The sequence below is a fragment of the Chroicocephalus ridibundus genome, chromosome 11, assembly GCF_963924245.1.
Source record: "Chroicocephalus ridibundus chromosome 11, bChrRid1.1, whole genome shotgun sequence".
Taxonomy (NCBI): Eukaryota; Metazoa; Chordata; class Aves; order Charadriiformes; family Laridae; genus Chroicocephalus; species Chroicocephalus ridibundus.
In genome coordinates, this window is record NC_086294.1 from 13,218,905 (window position 1) to 13,235,082 (window position 16,178).

The following is a 16,178-nucleotide window of genomic DNA, read 5'->3' on the forward strand; positions in this document are numbered from 1 at the left end:
CTAACAAAAAGCGAGCTCTGCTTAGCAGGTGTGGGCCCTTCTATTTCACAAGCCCATCTCCTCGGCTTATTATGGCCTTGTTTGATCATTTACTTATGAAGAGTCTGACAGTTTTAAATGTTCCCATGTTTCCACTGATGTCAGTCAGACCTCCCACTTGCCTCTGTGAGCTGAACAGGCACTTACTCAGCATCAGTAGTCTTTGAAATTAACAACTTCTGCTGCAGTCTATGCTTTTGTTTGTCACCTTGTTGCCAGCTCCCTTCTGATTACTGAACTTCTGGGTATATTTCTAGTTCCTTGCATTTCTTTAAAACTTCTGAATACTCCTCTTAAGTCACTGGAACACAGTGCTTTGCAGCCCGGGGGTGTTATTGCGAAATAGGCTCTGGTCAAGTGCTTTGGAGGAGTGGTTCTAGGCTTGATTTGTCATTTCGTTATCTACTCTAATGAGAGAAACATTATTAAACTCACAGTGCTAGTGTTGTGTCGTCCACCTCAGCAAGGTGTGATATATACAGTCTTAGTCGCATAGAGACTGTATAGGGGTATTGTATTGGAGTTATACAATGGCTCATAATGGTAATCATGCAGTTCTTGTTGGTCTGTAACAACAAAGAAAATTTTACCCTTTGGCATTATTAATATCTTGGCTTTATTAGTGTATCAATGTTAATTTTTATGCTCTCCTCACTGCTATGCAGTGTATTTGCAGCTTTGTTCAAACTCTCCTCTTTTGAACAGTTTTAAAAGTCATGGAAGAAAACAGTAAATTTCAATTCCAGTCTCAAAACCAGTTTCAGGTCCGTAATATTTCCTTCAAACATCTCTGCACTTCTCATTTTCTGACTTTTCTCCGGTGTCTCAAACATTGAGAGAGCGAGGCCGAATACCTGGAATAGGTTTTTGTGCAAGAAGGCACACAGCAAGCAAAAAAAAAATAGTTCGTATTTGTGTGGTTTGCATTCTTCCCAGTTATAATGATCTGAACTTGAGAAAGCATGATAAAACTTCAGTGAAATATTACTTCTAGGTTGTATTTTTAGTAAGCTGCGATATACAGATGCTTTTGCATGTTATGAACCAGCTGTTTAATGAGAAGAAGCTGCATACTTTTATCTGCAAAAGCCATACACTTTGTGTTCTGCAGGTTTTGTAGATAACTAGTTGCAGCAGAAATCTGTCCTGACTTCACAGTTGATGGGTAATAAGTTGGCACACACGCACTAGTTCCTTCTTCCTTTTCTAGCTCACAGCTGCTGGCAAGGATGTTCCGCTGCACTTTGTTTTCCACTGAGGGTGCCCCTGGATGTCGGATGTGACTAAAGACGTACATGAGTTGTGTGTTACTGACTTAGAGCAGTTCATGCAGTTCACAGCATCTCGTGAAGCAGACAGGGGACTCTGTGGCCAAGTGATGGTGAAACTGCTGTCCCCTTGTCACCCCCCTGGTATTTTCAGTGCTTACGAGGGTTACCATAACTGCTTCTGATGCCTCCCTTCCTGCTCATCCTCTTGTTTTGTGAGTTTTTTAGTCATTACTACACTTTTTTCTCCAGATTAACAGAAATCTGCAGTGTTGAGGGTAGAAACATTAACCCTTGGTGATACCCGTGTCTGAGGCTGAATCTTGAGTTGAGACATGAAATCAGCCCCTATCCGATAGGCAGATTTTGCCCTTCTTGGGCACATGGAAAGAGTATGAGCATCTTTCAAGAAGCTGCCTCTACCAGCAGGAGTGTGTATGTAGAACTTGGAGGAAAGTTAGTCGCACAGTGTCGTTTTGGGGGTCTGCCTGTCTGAGGATGTAAGTATAGTCTTGGGATTTTAGTGACTTTGAGGTTTCCTTTCTGCTGCAGTAATTGTTCTCGGCCACATAATTTCAGATTGTTACTCACATGTGGTTTGTTCTACAGGCATGTTTCCTTTCTCTCATCTTACTGTAGTCTCACAGTTACCTTCAATAGAGGCTAAGAAATAACTGAACTTGAGTCCACTTGTCTTGTCACTTGATTTTAATGTCTCTCTTGGAGTTTGTATCAAGAAAGAAGCGATGTTGATGTCATTTTCGCTAAGCAGTGAGAAAAGAACGCTCCAAATGGTGAGGAGATGGAGAGGCCGTAGGATGAAGAGGGACCGTCTGGAAATGAGTCAGGAAACTTTTAACAGATTACATTTAGATAGAGAAGGGTTAGATGTATGTAAAATATATTGCTAACTGTGTTAAAATAAGAAATCAGGTTCATAGAATTGCAAAGCTAAAGATGAAAGAACATATCTGGCAAATACTCTTCTCTTGCAGGATTGTTCCTTCTCTGCAGTTACTAATGACTAACAGGATGCTCTCCAGCTTGGGAAATGACAGGGGCTCTGTCACTGCATAGGAAATACAGCTGTACAGGCTCGTGCTCTTTCCTCGTATAAAGCTTTTCTCTTAAGTTTAGTAAGCCTGAATTTTTAAAGTAGTACTGATGTCTTAGTCTGTATTTGTCTCTTATGGGAATCCAGATTTATTCTTTTCAGATACTTGAACTAGATGTACGTATTCCTGTTGAATTAAAATTTCCCATGTCGAATAACCGTACCAGTGCTCTCTGAAATGAAGATGTGATGGTGTAGAGGTAGCACAGCGCAGAGCTGCAGCCTTGCACGGCTTCCTTCCTTGGCTGGTTCTGTGCCAGCTTCATACGTGCCGTCCAAAATTCCATTTTCCCCGTAGCTGTGATATTGTTTGCCTCATGCACTCGGTGTCAGCCATCTCCCCAGGCTCTCAAATTCTTGCTGTTTTCCAAGTTTCTTTCTCCAATTTTGTGTTTCAAACCTCTTTTTTTCCCTAATGTAGTGAACTATATTTTCTCCCCAAGCTTGTAGTTCTTCACGTTGTCATGTCTCTTGTTCTTACTTGATTCATTAATTCTTGCTGATGAATGTAAAACCCAGTTTATTAACTGGCAGTAGCGCCAGGTACGGACAGGAAAAAAAGGAAAAAAAAAAAATCTCTTTGTGCTCAGTACTCTACAAACATTGAATAAGAGAAGTTCTTGCCCTGAAGTCTTGAACTAATTTTCTTCTGTTAACAGCTCATTAAGAAAGGTTTTCCTGCACTTCTTTCTATTGAGCTATAGAACCCAGTCCCAACACTACCTCACTAGGCAGCTCGTAGCACCCTTTTATTCATCTCTCTTTATTACACTTTATCATCGTTTTTATTCATGTCATGACACCTATTGATCATTTACTCACTTTCTATGTTTTATACTTAAACACATATAGTGTACTTTTACTAATATTGTAGTCCTGTCATGATGATGTTTTTCAGGACAGACTGTTTTATCATTCCAAGACTCTCCCCATGGATAGGTGTCCTCCTCTCCAGCCTCACACCAGTCTCTTGCTGTTTATTCCCAGTATAACACTGGGGGCGTAAAGACGAGCTGTAGTAGACAAGAGGCCGGAATAACGGTGCGGTTCTCTTCAGTGTTAGCACTGGGGTTATTTTCCTGCGAAGGATTGACGTTTCCCCCTTTGTCCGCAGTTTCCAAGAGTCACTTTAAGATGCTTTTGGACTGGATGCAAAACTTTCCTCAGCTTTTAAGTTTAGTGGCTTATTCATGGAGGGGCAGAAGGGAGTGCTGGAAATAGGTGTGCTCCTCCTGAAGCTCTGGAGGGTGGCTCTGCTGGGGCTGGGAAGGCTGTTGGAGAATTTGTCAAACCAAAATGGATCCCTAAACTTAGTGCTTTTAAAAATTTACCTTTTACTGTACGTGGTGTTAAAATGAGGAGGTTTTGGTATGCTGTAACTCTCTAATCTGGCAACAGGGGTGAGTACTTGGTATCTCACTAGAGTTGGGTCACAGATACCTTTATTTACATATATTTTTCCAGTTTTAAGGAAAAAGTAACTTTATGTTTAAATTTTAGAACTAAGCATTGGGAAAATAGTGTTTCTAACCAGTGACAAGTTAAAAAGTACTTTTCAGGCAGGAAAAATTGTTTAAACTTGTCCTTAGCTCAGATTCCAAGATTTCATCAAGGTAAATTGCTGCCTATTAGATACTTTCCTCAACAGTTTTGGTTCCTGCTGAAATTGCACACCATTGAATAATCTCTCTTTCCAGCTTTTCCACCGAAGCGTAGCAGGTTCATATGAATCTTTACTTTGAGAGTCGCGTCGCGATCTGTGATCAGGCAGAGATGGGAGAAATGGAATTGTGTTTCAGATACAGAAACCAAATAAATACGAGGAGCACAGAGCAGATGTTTTGTTGCTCTTCTGGCTGCATACACCGTATAGATCCCGAGGTAGGAGGCACCTACCCATAGATAGACACAAACTCATAGATAAATGTACAGCCACCCCGAGGCCATATAAGGCAATGTTAGTGTAACCTCCTCCAGCATCAGAAAATCTGGAAACAAGTTGTGATAGCTTTATTTACCCGAGCAGACACTTCTCTTCGGCCCTTTTTTTCTGTGTAGAGCAGTCAGAAACATAGAATGCACTTTTGTTAGTGTTAGTGTGATCCTGTTGCAAGTGTCTGTTTTTAAATGAATATTTAATATTTATATTGGTTGTCTGCAATATTTATACATAAATTATGCTTAAAAATACTGAATGTGGACTTCCTGTATGTCCCCATGTATGTCCCCACCTGTGCTAACATTACTATGAAAGATCAATAGCTGATCATAATTCTACACTTTGTACATTCACGTGTATTTTTTATGTTCCTGTATTTAATTTAAGTTCCAAAAGACGTTAAAGAGATTTCAGTGATGGAAGTACTTAAATGGTTTTAATCAGGCTTTGATGTGCACAAATCATTAAAGCGAGTAGGATGAGGAGATAAGAGTCCACAATTCTCTTTGTATAGTTTGGCTGCAGAGCAGCTAAGGGAGTATTTTTCCTATAGGGGAGGGTTATAGCAAACCAAAAAAGCCACATCAAAATGGGAACTTAGTTTTTGTGTGTTATGTATTTTGTGGGCAGAGGAATAACCAGAGTTTCTGGAAAAAAAAATCAGAAATGTGCCAATCTCATTTTCCAGTGTTCCATTACTATTACCATAAGCATTTCCTTATTTAAAGGTAATTAAAAAAATTGCTTGGTCAAAGTCCAAATCTGAAAAATTGAGCCATTAAGATGAAAATTTTGGAAAAATTGAATATGGAGAAATGGGTTAAAGGACTTAATGGAGGAAAATGTTGTAAAGTTAATTTAGGGAGTTGTACTGTTTTTTTGACATAAATAAGAATAGTAACCTAATGGAAGTTGCTGGGATTGAAAAATGCTTGATTTTATGAAGAAGTCTTAGTACTATTTTATTCTTGTAATTTCAAGGCCCTTGAGGCATAAAGATTGTCCGAGATGAGATAAAATGGACAATCTTGTGTCGTTTTTTTTTTGATGTGCTGGGCGGTCCTGTACAGAAAAGAGCTTACTGAGAGTTTTGTTTGTGTGTTTTGAGTAGGTTTTTGTATATTTGGGTGGACAGGTGGCTGGTGGTGGTGGGGTTTGCTGTTTGTCTGAGATTTACCCTTAAACCTTCCCGTTGGCATGTGGTCTGTGTGTGCGCGGGCTGTGGGTGGAAGCAGCACGGCCACTCTCCCTGATGGGGGCATTGGCTTAAATTCACCCGTGAAATTTTGGAACCGCTGTGTTTAATTTTGTCCTTATGACGCTGCTAGGATAAATGAGCATCTTATTAGAATGTTGATCTGAGACAGTGAAAACTGGCGTAGATAGCCTTTGAAAGATAAAGGGTGAAAAGGTTTTTCCTGGACCAATGATTACTTCTGCTGAAATATCTGCACCAATTATATTTAATGAGGAAAAAAAACAAGTAAGAAGTTTGTATTGTGACACATTCTTAGCCAGTAATTACCAGAAATATGTTTTACTAGGGGAGAATTTTAACAAGGAGTCTTGAGCTTAAATTTGTTAATCACTAATAATCTCCTAAAAAAGGACTTTTCTTTCTTCATTTGTCTCCAGTTTTCTCCTTTTTAAGAAAAAGTTGCATTCTTTTATGGCCACGTGAAGCAAGATCCATGCTGAATTGATGTTTAAAGATGTTTTCATGGTGTCCTCTTCATGTACCTAACTGGCCTAAGCAGTTTGTGATGACTTTTGTTGTTTGTTAGGGTGAGTTTTTTTGATAAATCCAATTCCCGTGTGCTCTGCCCCGCAGAGAAACAGCGTGGGGGACGCTGCTGAGTGCAGGGACTTGCTGCCGGACTCTCCTCCTGCTCTCTGTCCCGGTGCGCGCCAGCGTGTGTTTATTCAGAGGAATGTTAAATACATTCAGTCATGATTTACTGACAGACTTGAAAACTAAAGATGGTCAGAAGTGGGTGTGGTTTAATCTTGGTTTCTATTTAAGAGAAGATGAGTACAAAATTTGGATCTCATTGGCTGGTATAATGGGGTGATTTCTTGCTAGCAGGAGTGTACTTTGTATTTATACAATTTATTTTAATCTATTATACAGCTTAATATTTTTTAAATTATTATGCATAAGTAAATAGTGAATCATACCTTTAAAAAATTAATCTTGTACATAATAGAATTCAGTTAATTCAGCCAACAATGAGGAGTTGCCGTCCATGCCAGGTGCCTAAGAAAGGCAGCAAAACAGTTTAATTGAAGCTATTTGTCCACCATAGGCATGGAAACTTTAACAACAAGAAGCATTTCTTGCCATATAATTTCTGTAGCAGTTGAAAGCGGTTTTATCTGTTAACAGAGACATTATAAGGTTTAAGCTTTGTAACAAACTGAGGTGCTGGAAGTCTCTGTGTGAACTGAACTGGGCTATTGCATCAAGTGTTTTGAAATTCAACTGAAATTTGACAAGGCTTTTGCATGGTTGCTTGTGTTTTTCTTTAACTTCATACAAGAAAAAGCTTGACTTCTTTCTGTAGTGGCAAGATTCAGTGAGTCTCACTGATTTTGAATTATATGTTTTGTTATGGTTCTATGTTTCGCAGTTTCATCTCTGTCAAGTCTTTTAGATTACAGTTAAAAATCCGTTAGGAGCAGCAGTTCAAAACCAGCTTGCACAACGTATTTACTAGTTTATCAAATGCAGAAGTTAAGTTCTTGGTCTGCCCAGACCAAAAACTGTTTAGATAACTTTAGATATAAGCACAAGTCCAGGTTGGGTGGAGAAAGGCTGGAGAGCAGCCCTGAGGAGAAGGACTTGGGGGTGTTGGTGGATGAGAAGCTCAACACGAGCCAGCAACATGCGCTGGCAGCCCAGAAACCCCCCGCAGCCTGGGCTGCATCCCCAGCAGTGTGGGCAGCAGGGCGAGGGGGGGATTCTGCCCCTCTGCTCCGCTCTGGGGAGACCCCCCTGCAGTGCTGCCTCCAGCTCTGGGGCACCAACAGCAGAAGGACACGGAGCTGTTGGAGCGGGGCCAGAGGAGGCCCCGGAGATGCTGGGAGGGCTGGAGCCCCTCTGCTGTGAGGACAGGCTGAGAGAGCTGGGGGGGTTCAGCCTGGAGAAGAGAAGGCTCCGGGGAGACCTTGGAGCCCCTTCCAGTCCCTCAAGGGGCTCCAGGAGAGCTGGGGAGGGACTCTGGATCAGGGAGGGGAGCCATAGGAGGAGGGGGAACGGTTTTAAACTGAAAGAGGGGAGATTTACTTGAGATCTCAGGAAGAAATTGTTTGCTGTGAGGGTGGTGAGCCCCTGGCCCAGGTTGCCCAGAGAAGCTGTGGCTGCCCCATCCCTGGAGGGGTTCAAGGCCAGGTTGGACGGGGCTTGGAGCAACCTGGTGTGGTGGGAGGTGTCCCTGCCCAGGGCAGGGGGTGGCACTGGATGGTCTTTACGGTCCCTTCCAACTCTAACCTTTCTGTGATCTTCTGCGGAAGATACTTCATAATTACTGTTGTTCATAATGATCACATCCCTGGTGTACCTGGGCAGTCCGGGGCTGAGCGTGGGTTGCCCCCGAGCAGTGCTGGTGCTCTGTGGGGATGGCCATGAAGGTGCCGTGGCATTCCGGGTTGCCCTGATGGGGACACGGGGTCCCTGTCCACAGGGAGCGGCATGGGGCATGTTCTGTCCTGGGTAGCTGGGTCTCTTTTTGGTGCTTAAATCTGATAGACCTGTGAACAGCATGACTTCTGTTTTAAGGCCACATCCAAAAAAGGGAGAAAAAGGTCTAAGGACTTTGCGGGGGGGGGGAGGCAGAGGGGGAACCCACAACCTCAAGTCATTAGGGGAAAAAAAGCTAATGTTACTTTATTATAAGGGTCTTCTATAGCTTAGTTAACGTCTGTCAGCTGTTTTCCTGAAGTAATAGATACTATACTAAATGTCTTGGTACTCGTGGCTGCTGAAATGTTAATATTTTTCTCAGTCTACTTACAGGGATTATAAAATACAGGTGGCATTTAATAAATAGGATGAAAGATTAAAACTTTCCAACTTTTTTAACCATTGTTTGTTTGGAAGCATTGCACATCAAAGCTGTGGCTTTCCTGGTGAATTTCAGCTTCCCTCTGTAGATAGTTCTGGTCCCTTCCTCTTGCTTTGAATTTTTTTTTTTTTGCTTTGTCTGCAAATCTTAAATACTCTTCTAGTGGGTTTTTTCAAAGTTTAACTAATATGCACTTTCATCATCTTAGTGTATTTCAATTTTAAAAGAAAGTTTTAAGTTATCAGAAAGTATCCCAGGTCTCAGAGCTGTCATGTCATTCACGTGTTAGCAGCAGTTTTTAGACAGGCAGCGAATGATGATGAGTTCGGTAAACGTTTTGCGTACGAGTTAGGGTTGAAAACTGGGAATCAGAGTTAAAATTCTCTCTTTTCTGGTACTCAAAATTGTGGATTTTAAGAAGTCTGTTGAACCCTTCCAGTTTTCAAAATGCAAAGCGATCCTGGAAATACCGTAACTGCGAACGGGCCCGTTGGTGCCATGTGAGTTCAAGCCATCCCTTCTGAAAAGGTATTTACATGCCGACATGAGTGAACCTGGCTGCCTTTTGCTGCTTCCCCTCCACCCCCTTTGGCTGTTCTGCTAACAGTCTGGAAACAGAATTCACGTTGTGCTACCCAGTCTTGCTGTAGCCTACCTCGAGTGATTTCCCATGTTTCTGAAGAGACTGAAATCACAAAATAGTGAAGTTTTTAATGCTGGCTGGGCCGCCAACCTGCTCCCCAGCGTCCTTCTGCTCTTCTTTCATCAGCCGTAACCTTGTCAGCTGTTGCAGAGAGAGTCCACCTGTGACACTGCGATGCAAAAAAACACAGGCAGTAATTCAATGAGACTTACGTGGATTTGGGGGAGGATTTTCTTTGTTAGGGTTTTTTGTTGTTACTTTGTTTTAAATAGATTACTTATTCCTGCTCTCTAATGCTGGTATGACTGTTTTGGAGGCAATGGAGCGTTCAAACTTACCTGAGTTTAAAAATAACTCTGACCTCAAAGTACCTATTTTGAACTTGCACAGATTTCCCCATTTTCCCTAATTGGGCTGGACCAGCTCCAGTAGCCGCCTGCGCCAGCGCGCCCAGGAGAGCGGTGTGGGGTGGGGGCTGCGCGGGGCGTCCGCCCTAAACCGGGGACTCAGAACCACACCCAGACTGTCCTCTCAAATGCTAAAAATTGCCTTTTGCTTCAAGTACCAAGTAGAGCTGGGCACAGGATGTAGTAACAGCCCCAAAATATTTTATTATTGATACTTGAGTTGTGAAGATGCATCAAATAAAAGTTGTGTTTAGAAAATAAGCCGTGTTTGAAGTAGCAAGGGGAAGAGGCAGAGATGCTATCGGTATTTTTATAGTGTTGTCGTGTGGAAGAGACCTTACTCCTGTGAACAGTTACAAAAGACCTAAGTGGTTTTATACAGTGGCTGAAGTTATTATCTCAAAGCCTGATGCTCGTTTTAGTATGTTATGCAGCAGAACACGTGAACCTTGGTTATGATAGGAAGGGCAAGATAAATGTCTTGTGAGACAGTGCAGACAGATGATCTTTCAATAAGGCTGGAGGAAATGGCAGTTAAACCTGGGTAAAGTATGTGACAAACTTTTTCTCTCCTCGCTTTTTCCGTAGTGCTGTTAAGGTGGGAGAAGGTAGTGAACCTTGAAACGAACGTGATCTTTTGCCTTTTCACTCTTTTGGTTTAGATGGCACCTCATTAAAACATCATCTACTGTTTCAAATCTTATACAGAGCATATTTATCAGAGAATTTCTGTGAAGTGAATACTTTCTTAATCCTAATGCCATAGAGTTCATAACACTCGAATGTAATGATGTCTTTTATGAAAGTAAATTAATGTGAGGAAGTCAGAACTATAATAGCCAGATTAATGTTGGATGTCTGAATAACTATTGCTTAATAAAATTTAAACACCAATTGTTTTGGCTTCAAAGTTTAAACAGATGAACATGTAGGCACAGGAATTCGGTTATTAAGTTTCTGCCCAATTAAACTGCAGAATATTGTTGGGAAACAGTATTAGAATATGCTTTGGTTTGCCTGTGTGGACATGAAAAGGTTGCATGTAAAAAATTTTGTGTTCATGATGCTCCATCTTTGCACTGTGCAAATTATAGCATCTACCAGCGATGGAGAACTGGAGGAGGACGTCATTGTGTTAGATTGAATTGGACTGAAGTTTGCTGAGTTGAGATTTGCGCAAGAAACAAAATTGTGTTCCCAGCGGATGACAGGGCTCTGTTGAGTTCAGCCTGCTCTCCAGTGCTTCGGGGTTTGTTGTCTTCTGAACTGGAGGAGGTCAGGGCTCGAGCTTCAGATGGTATTAAAAAGAGTATCATTGTCTTGTTTAAGAAAGCCTTGTATTCCTGAGAGTAGTTTTGGTATTGCAAGATGAAACAGAAATGCAAAAATTTGGGAAGGCAACACTGAAATTCTGCTTGGGTTAATAACAGAAATGAGCTTTACTCTTCTGGCTCAGGCTCCGTTATTGATAACGAGTACATTGTGGCTCCTCTTTTTTATCTGACTTAATGTTGCGATTGATGCAGAAAATTACAATTTTAGTAGATTCTGGCTTTGTTGTATCACAGTGTTCAATTTTAGGAATACTCTTTTCCTTTGAGAGTCAGTAACACCACTGCTGGGTCATCCCCTGGGATCTGTGCCCTCCACGTGTGCCTTTGCTTTATGGCAGAGGGACGGCCAGTGGAGGAGCGAATCTTCCTCTGCATCTGCCCAGAGAGGGGGAGAGAGCAGGGACGGTGCTGTCGATCCTCGGCTTCCCTGATCCTCTACCGTTTCTGAAGAGACAGGACAAAAAGGAGGGACTGCAGATGGTGTCCTGTGAGCAGCTCTGCTCGCTGCGAAGAGAAAAAGCTGGGAACTTTGTTTCTGTGTGAGGTCAATAACAGGGAGGGCGGAACCAGACGTCTTTGCTACCCTGGAATACTTTTGCACAAAAATACTGTGATATTTTAAAGGACGGATAGTTTTGGATCTCCTAAGATCCCTTGAGTAAATTACATCAAACCAGTCTTGCAAATTCTTCCTGGATGTAAACAATTTTCAGCTATTTTAGCAGTATGTTTTAGAAATGGACTTAAAACTTGGTTTTAAATGAGCTGTATTGCAGCTGAAGTTAGACAGTACCTCCTTAATTTGACTTGTAAAATCCAGTTGCTGGGTGTTAACTGTTTCCTTAGTCAAAATGCAGTCCTTGCCTCGGTGTGCTGACTCTCGTGTGTGATGAATAATATACTCATCTATACTCATTTCTCATTTGAACTTGTTTAATGAGACGTTACGGTTATAGAGCCTCTTTAGTTGTAAAAGATTCCCAAGTCCTTCTTCAGTAGTTAGTGTTGAGTTACAAATCACCACTATAATTCTTAAATCCATCATTGCAGTGTGGTGGCTTCTCAAGCAGAAGATGCCGGCGGGCCTGTACATGGGTAGCCTGATACAGCTTTGGGGAGCAAAGGGGAAATCTGGCAGGTAAAACTGAAGAGCAGGACGTAATTACTTGTATCATCACTTGACGACACTGGAATTAACAGCGTACTCTTACAAAAAGTACTGTGAAATTTTCCTCGACTAACGGTGGTGAGGGATTTGTGTTCGTTTGCCTGAGAAGCAGTGACAAGTCCAGGCGTATAGAGCTTTCTTGGGGATTTCTGTGGTATTTCGGAGCTGAGTAGGAAGCAGAAGTGCCTACAGCAAACTGCTCGCTCTGCCCTCCCTGCTAGTTCTCATCAAACATTAACCTGACCTAGGCCAACTGACTTTTTTTAAATTTATTTATTTTTCTGAAGCTCTCCCACCCTTGCAATGCGTACAAAGGTGTCGACGTCCAGCTCTTACAGTACTTTATGATCTCCCTGTTGAATGTGCAGAAGGGATCCCTGACATGAAAGGTGGAATAGGAACATTTATGTTTATATTACAGAAACAAGAAACACTTAGATTTATATTAATGGTGAATCACTGGTTTGTATTTGTATCGTTTTACCGGTAGCTCGGACCCTCTGATGAAACCCCGGAAAGAGGGGTAGCAGCTCTCTTCTAGAGCTGGAGCTATGTAACAGTTGATTCTCATCCACATATCTGAATGAGATTATGGTTTAAGCTTTCTTACGTTCACATATGCAATCTTACGGTGTGAGCGTGCCCAGCAGCGAGTTGATTGACACCGAGTTACAATTTAAGCGTACTGCTGCTATCACCACTTTTTCTTCGGTGGAGCAGAACCGTTTGGAGTTGGAGCCCCCCCCAAACCAAACACCCCTCCCTTGGCACAGGATCCCTCTGCAGCATTAACCAGAGCTGATGGAAAACGGCAGCCGCTGTGTCAGAGGGGCGCGGGGGAGAAATGAAATGGAATACTTCGTCCTTTTGAAAAGTTGTTTTTTTCCTCTTTCTTGACACATATGAATATTATTTGAATTCTCTGTAAGCTCTTGTTCTTAGTTTTGTTCCTTATTTCAGTGTTAGAAAACTCTAATAGGACAGCTTTGATGATTATAGTGCTTCTGTATTTGCAACATTGTGATTATCCTTTAAACTTTACCCGTAGAAGTGTACTGTTTGTGCTCTCTTGTGCAAAGCTGTGTCATTTTAGTAGGAAACGTTTTATTGTTTCTACATTTTTTTTCTTTACCATAACATAGAAAGCTAGATGTTAAGACCACACGTTCACTTTTATGTGATAAGTATTCAATAGTTCTTGGTGACACCAGGTCATGTTCCTCTTTTGTGTGTTGGTGGGTGTTTGTTAATTTTGTTCTTGGAGGGCAGTTATTTTTTAATTTCTCCCTTTCTTAATAGCTCCTAAGTGAGTGTATTTGTATTAAAAACTGTCAGAGTAGCATTTCAGGATTGTGTACATGATTTTAGTGACAGGATTAGTAGCGATACCATACTCAATGCATGAGTTTTGGGAGAAGCATGCCATGCCAGCTCCTTAGATACTCCTTGCTAGTCATGGTACAAGTAAGAAAAATATTTGAAATAAATACCAGGTATCTTTGGGATGGAGCTGGATGCAGCATTTAGGCAGTTTCTGGTATTTTTAAATGCCTTATGAAAACATATTATTCCTTATTACAAGCAAGATTTCCAGCTTTTTTTTTCCTCTTTTTTTTTTTAAATAAATTTGTTTGAGTTGTCTGTGCTTCATGCAGCTGGGTGTGCCCTGCACGAAGTGCTAGATATTGTGTGTTCTGTCTGAAGACTGTTTATCATTCATGGCCAAATGTTGTCAAACAAAATTTGTGTTTCATCAAAGCCAATTAACCAGCACTGGATAAATGAACTGTTTGATTTTCTCTTGCTTATGAAAGCAATTCAGATAGAAGAAAGCCCTTGAGTTAAATGAGGAGGTCTTGAAGGAAGTCAAGGTGTTGTAAACATGCTTTGAAGATCCACTAATGCCTGGTTGAGAAGTGGTGGGTTTGGATCACTTTTTGATGGGCTATGTGTGGAGAGTTCCTCGGGCAGACCTTCACCTTTGATGGTTTTGCCTTATGGTGTCTGGGAAGATGGAGCGGTGCTGCTGGTGAACTTGTGCAAGGCTCTTGCATGCCTGATGTGGTTCAAGAAGGGCGAGAAGTAGGCTGCTAGTCCTACGCCTCTACCCAGGGATTGGCCAAGGTCCTCTTTCCTTTAATGGTGTTGCCAGTAAAACTCTGCCAATGTGGGTGTGTTGGTTGTTTTTTTTAAACCGAAAATGTGGTCCAGAAATCCCATACCTGGTTTCTGTCCCCTTGCTTCAGAGCTGAGGGAACAGGAGGTGGGAGGCAGTAGAAGATATAGATATCTTCTATTAGACTAGATATGAGGGAAGAAAATTTTTACAATGAGGGTGGTGAGACATTGGCCCAGGCTGCCCAGAGAAGCTGTGGCTGCCCTATCCCTGGAAACATTCAAGGTCAGGTTGGACGGGGCTTGGAGCATTCTGGTCTGGTGGGAGGTATCCCTGCTTATTGCAGGGGGAGGTTGGACTAGATGACCTTAAAAGATTCCTTCCAACCTGAACCATTCTGTGAAAGCTGCAGCCGATGGGCAGGGCAGCAGCAACACGGCAATTTCATAACACAAGTTATAAAGTCCAAGATGATGATTGCTTGAGTCAACTCTAGCCAAAGCCATGCCCTCTTTGGATTAAGGATGAACAGAAATACCAAACAGGATTTAGTAAGATGTTAGAACGAGAAATGAAAATTGTGTTTCTGGTATGGATGATTTGAATGATGCTCGACTAGTTCAGTACGTGTAGATCAGCAGTTAACAGTGGTTAAAGAATATGCACAAGTGGATTTTGTGGCAGAAGGTTCTGTGAACTTCCTGCTGAATTTCCTGCTAGCTTTCAACTTTTCGTATTGAGCTGGAGAAGAGATTTCAACAGAGTCAGTTGTGTAGTGAAATCAGGCAGTAAATGGGCTGGGCAGGGTACAGCCTGTCTAACTGCAAAAATAACGACTCAAACCATATAGAGTTAGACTTTCTAAAAATGGAAATGCTATGCTGTGCTTTAGGCCTGTTTTCTATTTTCTTTTAATTTTTGAACTTTTCTTTCCCCAGATGTGGAAATTAAGGTGACTTTGGTCCTTGCTGCGGGGGCATGAGTTTTGTCTCCCTTAGCCTGGCTCTGCTCCTCCTGGGTGTTCACGCTTTCGCTCAGGCCTCCCGGGACAAGGGAAAGGGAAATTATAGCAGGATCCTCTTGATAGCAGCAGGTACAAGTCAACACATTCTTCATCTTCCACTTCAGGCCTGGTGTGCAGGGAGGGAGGAGCAGGGATGCTGTCCCCTTGCCCAGAGAGTGGGGTGGGGGGTGGCAGGAGTTCAGTTGCACAAAGATGCTCCCAACTCTTATATTCTGGGAAAAGGTTTAAATCTGGGGAGTGGGTATGGATATTGGAGAAGGAGAAGTAGTTCTGCCTCCATGCAGCTCTGATTGGGTCTGCAGCGCTCGGGCAGAGCTTATTCCCACCAGTCAGCGGTGGAACTGGGAGAGAACAGAGCTTCCCAGGCCAGTGTGGGATGGGGCTGGTGTCAGCTCAGGCTTGGCGTGGAAAAAACTGAGCAAATAATACATAACTTTGATCACAGTAGTAGAATTTTGCATAGTAGATTTAAAAAGTTCGTTATAGTTACAAGTGGTCTGAACACTTAGTTTTGCAATTTCCTCTGTGCTGAAGTTAATTGCTAGCAATGATGATTTAGTAGGCATGCCTTCGTCTTCTGCTTTTCAGAGTACCTCTACTGCTTGTGTTTCCTGAATTTGGGCAGGTTTATCTTGCGTTACGTTTCGTGGCTGTGGAAGATTTGACTGGGAAGTTGTCTGAAGTCCAGAGCTAGGGAAGCCCCACTAACTTCATTTATTTACATGTTCAGTGCTAATGTGATTTTAATAGCGTCATGCACACTGGAGGCACTTAAAATATCTCTGTGTAGAGATTTAAAAGATTAGATACAAACAAGAGTAACTTGAATCACATTCAAACTATTGATAATAAAAAATTAATTAAAAAAACCCCGAAACCCAATCCCCATACAGTCAAAATGACTACCCATGAAGCTATTTGTCATTGACTATATTACAAAAAAACGGGGAGGAGTGATAAAAAGTGTGATTTAGCTGGTGTATTTCTAATGACTCATCCTCCATTGACCTGGCAGGTATAGCCAGATCAGCTCTGGTTTTGCTCCAGCCCTGATCTCAAGTG

The 16,178-nt window shown here is 42.0% G+C and overlaps 1 protein-coding gene across 6 annotated transcripts in view; it reads left to right on the forward strand.

The window, feature by feature from the left end:
* The window catches only part of AFF4 (ALF transcription elongation factor 4), a 54,488-nt gene that overhangs the window by 1,426 nt on the left and 36,884 nt on the right, over window positions 1–16,178 (forward strand). For 2 of the 6 annotated variants that reach the window (XM_063349548.1, XM_063349550.1), the window contains exon 2: window positions 15,031–15,185. The exons of the other annotated variants lie outside the window; for them this stretch is intronic. The gene's annotated coding sequence lies outside the window, so the exon portion shown is untranslated. The remainder of the gene's footprint in view (window positions 1–15,030; window positions 15,186–16,178) is intronic. 6 annotated transcript variants of the gene reach the window in all.